At 29.2% G+C, this 19,264-nt stretch overlaps 1 protein-coding gene across 4 annotated transcripts in view; it reads right to left on the reverse strand.

The window, feature by feature from the left end:
• LOC111688436 (collagen alpha-1(XVIII) chain-like) overlaps positions 1–19,264 on the reverse strand; it is a 131,737-nt gene that overhangs the window by 84,199 nt on the left and 28,274 nt on the right. The window contains exons 1-2 of one of the 4 annotated variants that reach the window (XM_046953025.1): positions 1,250–1,283; positions 547–930 (exon numbers count right to left, since the gene is read on the reverse strand). The exons of 1 other annotated variant lie outside the window; for it this stretch is intronic. The gene's annotated coding sequence lies outside the window, so the exon portion shown is untranslated. Of the gene's footprint in view, positions 1–546; positions 931–1,138; positions 1,284–19,264 lie in introns of those variants that run through there. 2 more of the 4 variants (XM_046953024.1, XM_046953026.1) reach the window with 2 other exon arrangements.

Genomic DNA, 19,264 nt, shown 5'->3' on the forward strand with positions numbered 1-19,264 from the left:
CTGAACTAGAACTGAACAAGAACTGAACTAGAACTGAACTAGAACTGAACTAGAACTGAACTAGAACTGAACTAGAACTGAACTAGTACTGAACTAGAACTGAACTAGGAGAAGCTAGGAGAAGATCACATCATAGATTTTAGGCATTCAGTGAGACTAGTTGGATAGAGAAATATTAATACTTGTATTATATATGTTTTGCACTAAAAATCTTCTTATATAGAAATAAGGATAGGAGAAGTACGCTCCCATTATTAATGTCAAGATTTTCTGCTTATATCCATAGTTGTTTTAAAAATTCCTATTGGAAAAATAAATAATTATTCAAAGAAACACAATTCAAATAAGAATTATAAAATAAAATAAAGCAATAACCTAAAATAGCTATTTCCTAAGTATTTATAAAAAATATTGAATTTAAAACAATTTGTATGAAAAACTTTCCACTAAACTAAGTTCCTTTTTTAACATTTCTAATTAATTTTTTTCTTAATTTTCCCCCCACTGTAAACACGATATCTTTTTAATTTTCATAAATAAAATTACCTTAGATAGCTGCAATTTTAAAACACAATTGTTTGGCTTAATACTCTTGATTAAACTGATGCACAAATATGTATTATAATTTTTGGTAAATTTTTTTTATAATATATGAGCACTTTTTCGTTATGACGAGAAAAAACTTAATTTTTAGTTGTATATATTTATTTTATAAAAATTTTATTATTTTTTATTTTTTACACTGGTAATATATTGTTTTGGCAGCAATTGGTGCACAACAATTATCAAGAAAAAAATGGCCAAAAACAATATATTTTTTTTCTTTTCTACTTTTATATGGTTGTATTTTTGTAGCCCTTGGATTGTTGAAGTTTTGTATGAAAATTCATATAAAATTTATATTTTCACAAATATTTACTTTTTTTTTTGCTGAAAAGAAAACAACAAATTAAATTTCACTTGGTTTTTTTTTCGCTAAAAAACCTAACGAAAAACGCGCCTTTTTCAAAAAAAATATAAATAATAACAAAAAAGTAAATTTTCATTCATTAATCAGAACTATAAAAAAATATATGTTTTGTATATTATTAAATATTAAAAACACCGAGTATTCGAAAAATACGTATGTTGGGGATACAATAACAAAAAGAAAAACTGGAAACACAGAACAACAACAGAAACTATAGAGAGTTGAATGACAAAAAACGCACGTTTTATTGTTAAGATACGAAAAAAATTGTATATTCACGCCTGCACAATGTATGCTTCTGTGAACGCCAAACGACAGACTGAAGCAGGCTTTTTACTTTTAGAACGATGATACCCTCCAAACAAACACCAACACACACAGCCACATAAACATACTCACTCAAACACAGCAGAACAACAATAAAAAAACACACAACCAACCAAGCTGGCATTCAGGCACACAGATACACAACAACAATAATAATACAGCAACACAAAATCCAACTGAGAAGGAGGCCGACACACAGATACACACAATCGCACAAACTCACTTGTAGATAGATGAAGGCAAAGTCAAATCAAACTACATAAGAGCAGCAAAAGTTGTTGACTACTGCTGCTTCTGAGCAGTATAGCAGTAGCAACCGCAGCAGCCACAGCAAACAAGGCAGAGAGGCATGATACAACAAAAGAAAATGCCAATGCCAACGAGAAAGCAAATGATCCAGAAAAACTCAACAAACATTAAGTAGTAAAAGTTACAATAGCGTACAACAACAAGAAAAACTTAGTCAAATGTAAAGACAATTGTAAAAATAACAAAAAAAACACAAGAAAAAAATTAAAAGTTAAGAGAACAAAAACAGAGCAACTTGTCGTACGTAGGCGCCAACGTTCTGTACTTGGGAGAGAAGGCTTTTCTGTGAGACAAAAAAAAAACAACAACAAAAGAATATAAACAAACACATGATGATAATATAAGAAAACCCGGCATTTTTTATTTGCTTTAATAAAAGCGAAATTGTTAATAAAATAAAAATTATATACATACATATTAAGTCTATTTATTGTCTACTCGTAAAACTATACTTGAAGCATGCATGTTGCACCATTGCACAACAGCAGCATCTTCATAATTATTATCACTGTCATCGTTATCTTTAACATTTGCCTACTATTGGTGTCGGCATCATGTATTATGTTGTACAGTGAAGTGGACAATAAAATTCAGATGTTATTTGAATTCTTGAAATCATTTGCCTTGCAATCAAACCATGGAATTTATCTTGATAGCTATCAGCGAATTCCATACAAGATTGGTTTAATGAGTCATCTCCATCATGTCCACAGAGAAATAAAGCTAAAAGGTAGGAAATCAGCTCATTAAGGTTTTGTACTCGACAGTTTCATATGGACTTAGTTTTACAGGTTTTATGTCTAAGAAAATTTTTATCACAAATCCTAAGTAATCTAGAGCGAACTCACTTGGAATACAAATGTTTTACCTACCTCATCTTGGAACAACATTAAGGAATTTACTCCTATCGCTAATAGTCCCTTGAAGTTTTATTTCCTCTCAAAGGAAACATTGCTATCGTTCATTCACAATAGTTGACTTTGTATGCAACAGCTATTTATTGTTTACAAAACTCTATCAGAAAATTTCACAACAAGGGAATTGAAGCACAAGGATAACTCATCAAAGTATCGGTTACAACATGGAGGAATTTTTGAAATTTATGGCAATTTTGCATGTCTGAAATGCTTCTTAATAATTTACGATAACCTGTAACGTAAAATATCGTTTTTGATTCCGGTCAACCAACCTAAATTACACTAAAATCAAATATTAATGGCGCTAAGAAAATAGGGTTCTATAAATCGACTTTCGAATAATCGACTTTTTATAGAAAAAAGTCGAAGTCGACTATTTTGTTCCAAAAAAAGTCGATAACTCGACTATTTTGTTCCAAAAAAGTCGATAACTCGACTATCGTCTATGAAAAAGGTGAAAAGTATCTCAAAAATAGTAGAAAAAAGTCAAAAATTTTAAAAAAGCGGAAAAAAGTCAAAAAACCTAAAATAGTCCGAAAAACTCGAAAAAAGTTAAAAATAGTAAAAAAAAAATCGAAAATAGTCAAAATGTCGATAAATAGTAGAAAAAAGTCAAAAATAGTTGAAAAATTCAAAATTTCAAAAAAATCGAAAATAGTCAAAAAGTCCAAAAAAGTCGATAAAGTCGAATATTTATAAAATACTAAAAGTCGAAGAGTCTACAAGTCAACTTTTATCTAAATAAAGAAGTCGAAAAATCGACTTTGCATAAAATGCAAAAAGTCGAAAAGTCGACTTTTCGTTTCAACTATAGAACCCAATAAGAAAATTTTCTAAATTAATCGTACTGAATGCAAATGGTTCATTTAAGGATATCATTAAGAGAAAAATACCCTTATTATGTGGCCAGACATGAAAGATTAATATTCAGTCATGACAATATGTTACAAAAATTGCTTCAAACTATTTAGAAAGAACTTTAGATATTTAGACGACTTTTTTCCCTCAACTATTTGACTGTGGAATAATAAAAATTTCTTCATAATTTTTTACTGATCATTCTAAATTGAATCTTCAACATTCTTTTTCACAATCCGAATCATTGAAAAATCACTTACACGATCATCAAAATCATCATCATTTACGAAAGTAAATGAAGTGTCCAGAGAGATACCATCAACATATAATACCATATAGTCTCCAAAAGACTCTCAATATAGAAAACACGACTTCTTTGTAATACTTATTTGTTCAATCAATTCACAATCAGTGTTGTACTGTTGTATCGTAGTATGTCTTATTATATTTATTATTGATTTGTTTTTACTTCAAAAAAAATTATTTGAAAAATGTTTATGACATACAATGCTACAACTGTACGACATCGATTGTAAATTGAACAATTATATTTTTTCAAAATTCTGTTAATGATTAAAGTTTGTGCTATTTTCTATATCTAATATATTTCGTGCCACGCCTATTATACCTATAAAAATAACATTTCCAAGATTTAGAAACTCCCAAAAAAAATATTTGTACAATTATCCAAATCCCAAGGGTCTCTTTGGATCATATTTGCTATAAAAGACCGGTATGGAGACATTCGTTAACACATACCTATTAAAGCTTAAAACGTACAAAGTATATGAATTTTCATATATGTCTAGTATAAATAGTGGCAAACAAAATTATACAACAACTTGTTTCTACTTCCAATACTATTTTCAGTGTTAGTCACAGTTATACGGCAATACTTCACCTATAGGCATTTTACATTAGGGTGGTAACAATTAACATACACTTCAATTCGCAATTCTTTTGCAAACAATTTATATAAATTTTGCAGAAAATTTAAACCTGGAAAGCATAATTTTGCTTAAATTTATAATATGTTCACGATTTTAATATATATGTATATCGTTACCACCCTAATTAAAATATGTACAACATAGTCTATATATAAAAAAAAACATAGATATTTATAAACAAGAAGTACTCCTCTTGCGCACAGTAGACGACATCAGTCGGCTGTTAAACCAACATGCTGACAAACTACTTTACAAGAAAATATGACTTTTTTTTTATAGAAATTATTATTTTTCGTTTTTTTTTTTTTGTTTTCAACACAATGCTTGCGCCTACAACAATTTTATGAGTTGTAAGATGTCTACAACTGATGTTCGCTTGTTCCTTCGTTATACTCATTCATATAAGTGCATTTTGTAGTTGCTGTTGTTATTGTTTCTTTAATAAAATTTTTTTGTTGGATTAAACATGGATGGATACTGTAGAAAGGAACTTAACCAAACAGTAGCTGTTTTTGTGGGCAGTAAAAGTGTTATAATGTTTTGTTACGTTCGATATGTACAGATAATTGTAGATACGTGAACAAAATTGTAGGTGCGTTTTTCAATGTAGTGATCGAAGTTTAAAACCTTTTTCATGAACTTATGAGGAGTACTTTCAGTGGGCAGTACTCGCTGGCGTAATTATTGATCTTTGAAATATTTTAATTTAAATAACCTATGACTGACTCTTTAGAACTGATCTTTAATAAAAAATATTTATATATTGAAGAGAAAAATAAATCATGGCAGCTGTTCACAATTTTCACAAGATTAGCGTTATTAAGGGATATACAACCGATTTTAGATTCTTCTCATAAAAATCGATTGTTTGTGGAAAACATGAGTGTTCGATCACAAACTTTCATTACTTTTTCAGTTGGTGCGTTGTTTACGTCCGATTTTAGGGTTTTTATATATAAGCTAAAACTTTCAAAAGAATGCATTTATCACTAGGGTTCTATAAATCGACTTATAATTATAGACTTTTTGTCGAAAAGTCGAAGTCGACTATTTTGTTCCAAAAAAGTCGATAACTCGACTATCGTCTGAGAAAAAAGTCGAAAAGTCGACTTTATTAATAAAAGTCGAAAAAAGTCAACAAGCCGTAAAAAGTCGAAATGTCGGAAAAAGTCGAAAAGTCAAAAAAAGTCGGATAAAGTCGAAAACTCGAACATTGTAGAAAAAAGTCAAAAATAGTCGAAAATTTTAAAAAAGTGGTCAAAAACTCTAAAATAGTAGGAAAAACTCGAAAAAAAGTCAAAAAATAGTCGAAAGAAGTCGAAAATAGTCAAAAAGTATAAAAAAACGAAAAGTCGAAATGTCAAAAAAAGTCGAAAACTTGAAATTGTAGAATTGAATTAAAAATAGTCGAAAATTTTAAAAAGTGGAAAAAAAGTCAAAAACTCTAAAATAGTCGGAAAAACTCGAAAAAAGTAAAAAAATAGTCGGAAAAAAGTCGAAAAATCGAAAAAAGTTGAAAAAATCGAAAAGTCGGAAAAAATTGAAAAAAGTCGAAAAGTCGACTGTTTATAAAATACTTACAGTCTAAAAGTCGACTTTTAATTAAATGAAAAAAGTCGAAAAATCGACTATTCATAAAATGCAAAAAGTCGAAAAGTCGACTTTTAATTAATTGAAAAAAGTCGACTTTTCGTTTCAACTATAGAACCCTATTTATCACCACTTCAAAAGTAGCACTAAGTGAATTTGTTTGATTTGGAAGTGATGTTTATTGACTTCCAAAGTATCGAAAAGAATCTAATTTTGTTTAAAATCAAAGGTATAATTTTTTTTGTGCAGAAATTTTCTATTTTAACCAAATTGTTTAGCTTCTGTGGAAGTGATGTTTATTGACTTCCAAAGAAGCGAAAAGAATCCAATTTTGTTTAAAATTGAAGGTATATTTCTTTGGTGCTGAAATTTTTTAATTAAACACCTTTTACTTCGAAGTTGATTGATAAATGCGTACAATTTCAATGTACAATTTCAATTCCTAACAACTTCCAAAAAAAAATATGAAAAATAATTTCTGAGAATGACTTTAGATGTACTGAATTTGGAATCAAATAAAAAGAACTTCCTTCCTATGACAAGCCTGTGTTAAAATCATCACTTCATCAGGTCTTTTTTAGTACTTCCATGGAGTTAATCTACTTATTTTTGGCTTCTTTGGAAGTTATTTTTGTTAAACAATAAAGATGTTGGAAGCCAAATCAACATTTCAAGGCCTTTGTTGGTTGCATGAGTGTTAATGCTGAGGTAATAATTGAAAGTAAAAATCTTCATTTGGTTGCTAATTTTTTAACAAGATAAGCTTTAGTTGAATTTTATATTTAGCCATTTTTACTTTTATGTAAAAGTAGTTACCAAGACAGACGAGTCGTAATACATTACGCATAGATGCTACTGTCATTAATACCCTTTCCATAACATGTTCTTCTAACTAATCCGATTTCCCATTAATGACTTCTGTAAGTCCTTATGATCAACGTACTGTAACTAATTAACAAAATAATCTGTTATTGAAGTCTGTATTTGAGAGTAGTTACCATAAATGACATTAATGGATTTAACTACTTCATAAACATTGGAATGTTAAAGTGATAAGTCAAATACTTGTTAATGAAAGTTTTGGTTGGGTATGACTTTCATTTATTTCCTTTAAATAATTTATATTGTAAATAGAATATGTGAGTTAATTAAAATACTGGCACATATTGTAAAGTGGAGAAATTTCGTACAACAGAAATATTTTGGAATATGTTTGTGTTTATTATATTCTCATTTTTGTCCCTGCCACAAGAAGAGTTTATCGTAAACTTAAATAAGGTGATTTTGTTTTCTTCCCTTCTTTTCCTTCTATATAATTACCAAGTTAAATGGTTAAAAAATACGTACAAAAATGCTTCTTAATTTAAGAATGGTATTTTATACCTTAATATATAGCACACAGTGAAAACATTATTATAAAACAAAAAAAAAAACACTTTCATCACTAATTACAGCATCACTTTATCTTCATTCATTTTAAATTATATAAAATTAAACTGAGCAATCACACACCTTAAAGGGTATTTTTATATTCGGTCAAGCAGAAAATGAATATTTGATTGTTTTTAAGAAATTTTCTCTTTCGATTAAATTGCTGAAAAATTAAAGTGAATTTTTTTATGTCAGACTTGATTTGCTGGAACATGTTAAGGTATGGAGTCAGTTGTACATTTTGCCTGTATGTCATATTTTCGTGTATGACATACCACATTACAACATGTGCGAATGATGGCCCTAAAGCAACAACAGCATCAACAAAACATAAAAAACTTTTCTAATGTGTGAGAGTTTGCTGGATTATAAGAGGAAACACCTTTTGTGAGTAGTAAAGCTGTAGTTATAGAAAAGTTGAACTAACTAGATATAGTGACAGAAAGATGTAGAAAATTTCGTTTAGTTACACTATGGGATGATTTCCGGTTATTTTTAATGGGAAATTGAAATGGAAATATCTTGTAGGGAATAGAAGTAAACTGTATATCGATTATGGATGATATATAGGAAATCCGAAAGCTAGAAATGGGGTTTTAAGTTCAGTATGACAAAATTCAGAATGACTTTTTATTTAGGTCACGACATCAGTGTGCACATATTGGACGGTTATATACAATCATCAGACATAGCTGATCGAATGCCAGAGATAGATATTGTCGAAAACAAAAAACGAATTTCTAATGGAACATTAAAACACAGGAATCTGCCACAGTAAGGACGAGCCTAATGTAGAACAGAAACCCAATAATTGAAATACATGATCGTTTTTTAAATCATAAAAAGCATTAAGTCAAAGACAATGAATCCTGTAAATTCGACTGCTGTTCGCCTTCAGGTGGATTCTCCCTATTAAACTTTAAAAAAGTAATGAACAGATTTTCTCCCATTTAAGGGTAATTGCTAATGACAGAGGACTGGGAACTTGAACTTAACCTGACTACAAACAGAACTTAACCAAATTGTAAATGTATGTGGTGAGAACATGGAAATACTGCAAACGAAACTTTGGTTTGAAAACCTTATGGAAGGAGACTGAATTCCTTAATCATCGGAGGACAATTTCACTTTAAGGCCAATTTACTCATAAAAACATCTATATCTAGTTAATGAGCTAGAGGTACATCCTCCTCTTCAACCTTACAACCTTTATATAAATAGACATTCATTATCATTTTTCGTTATCTTAAAGTTCTCATCCCACAGTGCAATTTATGTCAAACTACTCATACTAGTAACTAAATGTTTGTCTTTTTCTATTCGTTTTCACAGCAGCTAACTCTTCATTATGAAGTATTTATGTTTATATGTATGTATGTAAATATACACTCTATATATATGTATGTAGAGAGTGTAGCAAATATATTGTCTAAGTTTTCATTGTCATAAATGTATAACTTCATCTTTAAACAAGAATGCATTTTACTTGATGATGTGTTGATTTAAAAAACAAAAAATATTTGCATTCAAGCATTAGTCCGTCCAGAGCACAAAAAAATTTTAAACAATCCCCCAAAATGAAAGCATATTAAAATTTATAGCTATTTCTTTAAAGAAAATATAATTATAACTTTCTTTTTGACATTTTATGGTTTCAAGAACTTCATTTTCAGGGGGTTATTGATATTTTATTTTTAGGAATAGCTCTAATATTAAATTTGTAGGCATAAAGTATAAATAAAGCTTGTTAGCCTTACTGACTCTCTCCGATGACACCTATTAAACAAATAATGAAAAAGGGGCAAATAAAGTTTTATTCCAACAGAAATTAAAAAAAAACGACAAAGGAATATAGAAGTCTTAATAAATCGAATAAATCCTACAGTAGTTCCTAATATAATTTTAGTTTTTTCAACTGAACTGAACTAGAACTGTACTAGGACTGAACTAGAACTCAACTAGAAATGAACTAGAACTGAACTAGAACTGAACTAGAACTGAACTAGAACTGAACTAGAACTGAACTAGAACTGAACTAGAACTGAACTAGAACTGAACTAGAACTGAACTAGAACTGAACTAGAACTGAACTAGAACTGAACTAGAACTGAACTAGAACTGAACTAGAACTGAACTAGAACTGAACTAGAACTGAACTAGAACTGAACTAGAACTGAACTAGAACTGAACTAGAACTGAACTAGAACTGAACTAGAACTGAACTAGAACTGAACTAGAACAGAACTAGAACGGAACTATAACTGAACTAGAACTGGACTAGAACTTAACTAGAACTGAACTAGAACTGAACTAGAACTGAACTAGAACTGAACTAGAACTGAACTAGAACGGAACTATAACTGAACTAGAACTGAACTAGAACTGAACTAGAACTGAACTAGAACTGAACTAGAACTGAACTAGAACTGAACTAGAACTGAACTAGAACTGAACTAGAACTGAACTAGAACTGAACTAGAACTGAACTAGAACTGAACTAGAATTGAACTAGAACTGAACTAGAACTGAACTAGAACTGAACTAGAACTGAACTAGAACAGAACTAGAACGGAACTATAACTGAACTAGAACTGAACTAGAACTTAACTAGAACTGAACTAGAACTGAACTAGAATTGAACTAGAACTGAACAAGAACTGAACTAGAACTGAACTAGAACTGAACTAGAACTGAACTAGAACTGAACTAGAACCTGAACTAGAACTGAACTAGAACTGAACTAGAACTGAACTAGAACTGAACTAGAACTGAACTAGAACTGAACTAGAACTGAACTAGAACTGAACTAGAACTGAACTAGAACTGAACTAGAACTGAACTAGAACTGAACTAGAACTGAACTAGAACTGAACTAGAACTGAACTAGAACTGAACTAGAACTGAACTAGAACTGAACTAGAACTGAACTAGAACTGAACTAGAACTGAACTAGAACTGAACTAGAACTGAACTAGAACTGAACTAGAACTGAACTAGAACTGAACTAGAACTGAACTAGAACTGAACTAGAACTGAACTAGAACTGAACTAGAACTGAACTAGAACTGAACTAGAACTGAACTAGAACTGAACTAGAACTGAACTAGAACTGAACTAGAACTGAACTAGAACTGAACTAGAACTGAACTAGAACTGAACTAGAACTGAACTAGAACTGAACTAGAACTGAACTAGAACTGAACTAGAACTGAACTAGAACTGAACTAGAACTGAACTAGAACGGAACTATAACTGAACTAGAACTTAACTAGAACTGAACTAGAACTGAATTAGAACTGAACTAGAACTGAACTAGAACTGAACTAGAACTGAGTTAAGTTAATCCCTGATTTATCCTGATTTTGATAGATAAACCATTTTGTTATTTACAAGACTTTACATTATTTTCGAAAATGTCTGCTAGAGATTTTTATTAAACAAATTTATGTATTTTAAAGTGCTATTTTACTCAATATTTTTATGACTGCTTGTATTAAATATTTGCATAAAATAAATATGCACAAATGATTCATATAATTTATATTTTGCAGTCTTAAGGGTGACAATGACAATTTTCTTATTAAACTTACACACACACACAGTTTCAAATGCAATTGTGAATTGTTTATTAAATCAATTATAAATAAATGCATATGTTAAATATTAATTTAAACATTAAAATGGTAAAACAAACAATAATTCTTAAAAATGAAAAAAAAATAGAATAGATTTTTGAAAGCAGTTTAATAAAATCCAAAAAGAAACATATCTTAAATTTATATATATATATATATATATATATATATATATATAATATATATATATATATATATAATATATATATATATATATATATATATATATATATGTATATATATATAATATATATATATATATATATATATATATATAATATATATATATATAATATATATATATATATATATATATTATATAATATATATATATACTATATATATATATATATATATATAATATATATATATTTGGTGTACATCTTCAAAAGCTTGGGCCACAAAAACTTGAAATTTACATCTGATAAACTTTTTGGGTTACTTAAGGTTTATTATTAAGAATACTTCATTCACACTTCAAAAAAGTTACGTTACATACATCCTCTCATACAAATCAATTCACATAGATATCGACTATAAATTTATATGAATGTAATTTGTATCTGTTGTATATTTTACCGGTTGTTTGCAATCAAACAAGTTGTTGTGCGTAAAAATCTAACAGCATAAAAAGCGCAAAAACCAACTACAGCGAGGAGGTACGCAAAACAACAAAATGTGAATGAAACTTCAACAAGAAAAAATGTAAACAAACCAAATGAGTGTGAGCACATGCAACGATTTTAACAGTGTGTTTGTATGAGTATCTGAGAGAGAGAGAGCTACAGAGCCCAACTATAACGTTGACGTTCAGATTACGTCAACAGAAAAGTTGACTTTAACTGCTGTCGTAGCAGTGATACTAGCAGAATAGATATTATTGTTATTATTTCTTTTGTTGGAGTGTAATTTTTAATGTTTGCTACTGTTATGCCATTAGACATATAGACATACAAAAATTACAAACATCTATGTACGTTTTACAAACCTTTAAACATGCATACATATCAGAGGATGTAGAATGTATGTAAGTAGTTGTGTATGAAGGAATATATGTTGGTGTATCATCATCAACATCGTTATCAAGCGATTAGGAATTGTATTATCACAAAGAAGAGGAGAGTAGTTGTATACAAATCGAAGTCAAAGCTAAAACGTAAATGATGTTAAAAATATATGTATCTACATGTACATGGTAACTGTTTAGGTGCTGCCTTCAGACATATAGTATATTCGTACATACATATGTACATTTAGGTAGCACTGAGTTGCATTCTAGTGTTCAGAGGTTTATGCAGATGATGATGATACAATAGTGATGAAAATTTTCAAGTGTTAAAGTACCAACCAACAGCTACATACATACATAAAATATGTTACATTTATACACTGTATGTGTGTCAGAGTATAAGATAATAACAAGCACATAATGCAATCATCACTGTGTCGTTTGGATTTTCTGCATATTTATCTTTAGCTTGAGCATGAGCCCCGTGATAGTCCCCATACATTTGACTAGTGTTCTGTAATAAGTTAGTGTAGGTAGACCAAAAAGGAAGTTAAAGTGTTTGCATGTTTACTGCGACAATCGGTGTTTGGCGTGTTACTTTTATATTATATTTATTAAGCCCTAATATACATATGTAAGTATAAATTTCTGTACGTTAATGTATAAAGGAACAAACAAGAATTGTTAAAATTAACAAGTAAGAATATATATAATTAAATGAATTCGTTGAAAAGGTTGCAATTTTATAAAATAGTAATACATAAGACCATAATCAGTGCTTTCCAATTTTATAGTCTGCTCTCAGCTCAATGATTGTGTCAAATCATTGCGATGCTGGAATATATGTAAATAATTTTTCTAATAGGTCCGTAATCAAATATTCACACAGATTATATCTCTTTTGTTTCCACCATTTTGGCAATCAACTTGCAATTTGAATATGATCTAAGATTCAATATTAATCTTTATTATTAACTAAGCAAAAATAAAACAAAGAATTTCCAAAAGAATAACATTTATCACCACTTCAAAAGTAGTACTTAGAGCTTTTTTACTTCTGTGGAAGTGATGTTTATTGATGTCCAAAAAAGCGAAAAAATCAATTTTTTTAATTAAATTTTTTTGAATTAAACCAATTTTATTTTGGAGTTAATTGATAAATGTAATTTATTTATTTATAATAACCTCAAAAAAGGAACATAAAAATTACTTCCTAAGAATGACTTCAGATGTAGTGAATTTAAAATCAAATAAAAAGGACATCCCTCCTAAGACAAGCCTGTGTTAAAATCATAACTTCTTAAGGTCTTTTTCAGTACTTCCATGAAGTAAATTCAACTTCTTTTTTGCTTCTTTCAAAGTTCTTTTATAGCTGTGAACACATCATCGAAACGAAAATTTCACTGTTATAAGTATATACTCATTAGCGGGGCTTATATCGAATGAAGCCAAAAATGTTGTCTATACTATCAACTAAAATTGAAGCAAATAAACTCTGTTTAAAGAACATAATGACATTTTAACATCATTACTAAAAATTAATATGTACCAAGCAAAAAATCTTAAAATTTTTGTAATGAGTAATCTAAATAATGTAGTTTTTTAATGCATTACCTGGTAATGGGAATGTAACCAATTATCTAGAGAATCAGTCCAAATATTTAGCACTGAGTAAGCAGAAAGACTTATACAAATAATAACCGTAGAGCCAGATTTAAGCCCAATAAAGTAGGGTAAGCACATTTGTAATTAGTTATTTTTTTGCACCACGTCGAACAGAAATAATTAGTTATTTTTCTTTAAAAGTAAGTACTTGCCTGCTTACGTGGTAAGTAAAGTTTCTACTGGGTATTTAAACAGGAGTTTTTTCCTTAAAAACTCTACTTTCTTTAATAACCTTTCAAATCCTTTATGACTATTAGTTTGATTACATTCATAAAAAATAAATACTTGTTTCACATTATTTTTTAGAAATTAAACACCGACACCCTAATATGTATGTTTGTAGTTGTGAGCATGTGGGTATATTTTGACATGTGTATTAGAACGGTATCACAAACATAATTACAAGCAGATTTTGGGAATGTTCTGAAAATCAAAATCGAAAGTCTTTATAGTATACATGTATTAAATAATCTATCCAGGGAACAAGAGGAATTGCTCATCTTCTGAGATCAAGGATGAAAAGAGCTTATTTCGAATATCCTATTTTGAAATGAAGCCAATTCCTTAAAAGTAAGACAATTATATACTCATGTCTGAATTGAGGTGCCACTCTAGTTCCACTTTATAACATTGTTGGTAAAAAGTCTGAAGACAAAGCCAATGAGGACTTATAAATAGTTGAACTAAGATATTTATATCACAAACATATGAAAAGTTCTCCACAATGATAATTTCCATTTTTAAGTCCCATTTCAAGCAGCACATTTCACTGTGCGCACAAGTTTTTCATTCAATTTAGTTCTTGTTTATATTAAGTCTACCACTTAAGCACAATTGTTGCGCTTTCTCATAGAGTGTTGCAAGTTTGTATTGTTTTGGGTGCAAAAATAGAGAAATGGGAAGAAAAGGCGACAAGTAAGTAAAATTGTCTATAGTAAGTATGTAGTCGCATATGAATGGAGTGGTCTAACAAAAGTTATAGTGTATATGAGTGTTTGAGTAAAAGTTGTTTTCCTTTTGTTTCCTCTGTTGTTGTGTATTGTAAATAGTTTGGTATTGTATGAATGTATGTGTGTGTGTAATTTATATTGTTGGTAGTTGTCAAGTTCTTTAATTTTTTTTTCGTATTTCTGATTTCTATACACAACATTGTCGTTGTTGTTCTTTGATATTGTTTGGCATACATGCTACATGTTGCAGAATTGAGAATCGAGTCAATGCATTTAATGGTTAAAATACTTGGCTGTGCATATGTGTATGTAGAGGTGTACATGTGTTATAGCTTGGTAGAAAAATAATTTGATTTTGTATGCTAAACATACATATGTATACATTTGCCTACAAACACCCACCTACATACATACATACAACTGTATGTGCAACTATTCGACAACAATGCACGCACAATATTTCCGATAGTAGTAAGTCTAGTAGTATTTTTGCAACACCCTTAGCAAAAAAAATTAAAAAGGAAAAAAATCACCCTCACTTTAAAAACGTGTTGGTAATATTTTTTGCAATAAAAACTAACCCTCTACACATTGCACATTGTGGCTGCAATCATGCCGTATTGTACACCCCTCGCTTAAAGCTTTGCGTTATTATAGTTGTTTTTTGTTTTTGTCATGTATTATAGCGGCTTAAAAGCCACTCAATTGCCACAAGGGCGTGTAATCTTTTTAATGGAACTTTAACATCGATATTGCTTTTGTATTGTTGTTATTGTTGCTGCTGTTGTTTTGTTGCATGTGTGTTTAGCAGCAAACTTTTTTGAAAGCGTAGGTAGAAGTTTGTTTTCCTGTATTCATATCATGTGAATACAATTAAAATTTATTCTACTAATACACTTAGAATAAAAAAATGTTGCCAGCATATCATTGTTGCCGTATCCTTTTTTGAAACATTCGACTGATATGTTAAGTTTTGCAAACGTATGATGTTTGTTGTTTTCTTTCCAGAATTTATCAAAAGTTTAACTACATTTTTTCTCTCCGTGTATTTACCCTCCAAAATTCTTAAACGAAAATCATTACATTGAATCAAGCAATTAAACGTTAAAATTTCTCTATTTGTAAGTGTATGAGGCAGTTTTTTTTTCTTTAATAAATGTGTTTTAATATCCATGTCTCCACACCACACTCAATATTTTGCAAAACATTATGAGAGGGTTACATTTTTCTGGCAAACGAAAAGATTTTCTTTTCTCGCAATGTCTGTGTTAAATCGAGATGAACTAATGTTCGAAAATTTATTTTCCACAGATTACGATTAATTTTATACAAGCATGTGAAAGTGTCTTTTTTGCTGTAAACATGAATTCGTTACAATTTTCTATTTAATTTTTTCGGCATTTTGCAATTACTACTAATTGTTATTTAATGGCTGTAACGTAAAAAATGCTGAAGTGCAAAAAAAAAATCACCCAACCTCTTAAATGGCCAAACGAATTTGGTCAACGTTTAACAAAGAAAAACAAACACAAGCACCTGTTGCCATAACAACAATTTTGTGTTAAAATGTTGACTGGACATGATGTTTTTAATAGGTATCAAGTGGTAATAAAGAAAAATTAATAAACATTAGTTTGCACTAGAACAGAACTAGAGCAGAACTGTAAATAAACTAAAACTGAACTAGAACTAAACTAGAACCGAACTAGAACTGAACTAGAACTGAACTAGAACTGAACTAGAACTGAACTAGAACTGAACTAGAACTGAACTAGAACTGAACTAGAACTGAACTAGAACTGAACTGGAACTGAACTAGAACTGAACTAGAACTGAACTAGATCTGAACTAGATCTGAACTAGATCTGAACTAGATCTGAACTAGAACTGAACTAGAACTGAACTAGAACCGAACTAGAACTGAAATAGAACTGAACTAGAACTGAACTAGAACTGAACTAGAACTGAACTAGAACTAAACTAGAACTAAACTAGAACTGAACTAGAACTGAACTAGAACTGAACTAGAACTGAACTAGAACTGAACTAGAACTGAACTAGAACTGAACTAGAACTGAACTAGAACTGAACTAGAACTGAACTAGAACTGAACTGAACTAGAACTGAACTAGAACTGAACTAGAACTGAACTAGAACTAGAACTGAACTGAAACTGAACTGGAAGTGAAATCATTTTATCAGAAATACTTCTCTTTAATACCCATAGCAAAGGGTAAAAAACGCTTCCCCTACATTCGATGACCGCTATAGATGAAATAAATAAATTCTGTCATTACGTGTCATCACATTTGTAGACCTTACGCTTGGCCAATTTAATTTATTTATATCGAGAAGACAACCATAAAACAATATAAACAAATATTTAAAATACAACAAAAAAACACATAATTTATGAGAAATACGAAAAATATATCTTTGTTTTTTGGATTAAAAAGAACAAAAAATATAAACATTATTTTAAGATGAATGGATTTTCTTTAACAATATATTGACCTTGTAAACAAATAGATTAAATGTATCAGAAGAAAAAAAATTTAATTTGTTAGAGGATAAGCTGGTATTAAAATCGTTTAGAAACTGTAAAAATGTTATTACACAATTTTTAACTATATTATTTTTGAATATTTAAAAAAAAAACAAATAAAATTAATGTTTTTTACGCATTGCTATGCAATAGCAATTATAGTGCAGATTGTGTTAATTTTAAACAAGTTTTTAAATTTATGTACAATTAAATTTTAGAATTTAATAAATTAATGTCAGCCTACAAAGGCCTGTTTTGTATCTAAAACCCCTTTGGGGAAGAAATAAAAGCAAAAATCAATGAATTGTTACAATTTTTTTGTAACCAGTTGTTGGTTTGGGTCGAAAAATGAACTGTTCGCAAAAACTTTAATAAATTAGCATTTAATGCATTTGGAAAAAAATCAATATGTTTTAAAGTACATGGATAAAAAAGAAGACTGAGAAAGCCAGATTTTGAAGTTTCTTAGAGAAACTGTTGTCAATATCTGATGCTGTATTTTGACATCAAAAAGTTTTCTGCAGATAACTGATATCAGCTTCTGTCATAGGATAATTTTCTATAGAAAACGCATGCCAGTTTCTGACATTACAAATTTATATATAGAAAACTAATGTCATTTTTGTGACAGGAAGTTTGAGAACATTTTTTGTTAATTTCACATTATATTTCTTTAAGTGTATATTTGAATAATGTGGTGCTAGTTGAAACTCCTTAGATATTTGTGTTCTTTAACAAAAAATCAACTGAACTCTGAAAATTGTAAAAAATAAATTGATTTTTATTTTTCTTAACAACTACAACTGAATTCTTAAAGCAATTTTTTTCATTTGTTTATAAAACCACACATATGGTCATTTATTTAATTTTTATTCTTTTTATTTTTTTGTATTAAAAGTGTTGTATTCGTACTGTATAAAAATGCCGTATAAAATGTGCATTGAAGCTTAACGCAATGTAATCAAAATAATTTAATTTATTATTCAACTTCATTAATCTTCTGGAGAAAAGGAAAATAAGCAAAAAAAAAACAAAAAACAAAAGAATACACATGTGAACATTCAAATACAAGTTGATGACAACTTAAAACACTTACATCCATCCACTCCGGACTATAGTAGAGCCACTTGTAGATTTGTTCATTGGAAGTTTATACAAGTATATCGACTAACCAGGAGACAGGCAGACAATCTCATGATTCGAGAATCATATAGAGTGAACGATAGTCATTTATGTTATACAGGAAAGTGTTTGAAACGATAGACAGTCGTACAATGTAAAATAGTTTAATGTCGATTGTAAATGTTTGTTAAATTAAAATAACCTTAAGACAAATTGGTCTTTAAAGAAAAAGAATATAATTGAAGCTTAAGGAAGAGAAACTATTTAAATTATTGGTTAATTTGGCTTTAGAGGCACTTAATGTATATTCTGTATGGATATTCAATGTCATATGAAGCAAAATTATCGTACTGATCATAATTAATAAGAATCTTATAGTTTTATGCAATAACTGAAGTTCATCTGTAAAGTTACATTTAACAAAAAAAAAATTTCAAAAGTTCACAAATTAATTCCATACTTATTTTCAATATTTTTTTAAAACATTTTAATCTACAACCTCTACCACCCACATTAAAGCCAATCAGCTGTGGCACAATATTAAGTATTTACGCATTAATGTTCATGTCGAATGAATACATCTTGTCTTTTCATTTATTCAACCAATAATTTATTTATTTTTTACATATATGTATGTATTAATATTTACATTCATTCATAACACTTTAATACCATTCAAGTTATTACTTCAAGTATTTCAACATGATTTCTTGCTTTTTCGTCTGTTGATCGTTGTCGTAAGTGTTATTAATTAATGAAAATATTTTGACATTTAAATGATTTATTTAATCCTTTTCAATGAGTAAATATACAATAACGTATGTCTATAGGGGATATTATAATAAATATATATTCAAATTAGAACTGAAGAACTGAACTAAAACTAGAACTGAGCTAGAACTGAACTAGAACTGAACTAGAACTGAACTAGAACTGAACTAGAACTGAACTAGAACTGAACTAGAACTGAACTAGAACTGAACTAG

Source organism: Lucilia cuprina, chromosome 5, assembly GCF_022045245.1.
Source record: "Lucilia cuprina isolate Lc7/37 chromosome 5, ASM2204524v1, whole genome shotgun sequence".
Classification (NCBI taxonomy): domain Eukaryota; kingdom Metazoa; phylum Arthropoda; class Insecta; order Diptera; family Calliphoridae; genus Lucilia; species Lucilia cuprina.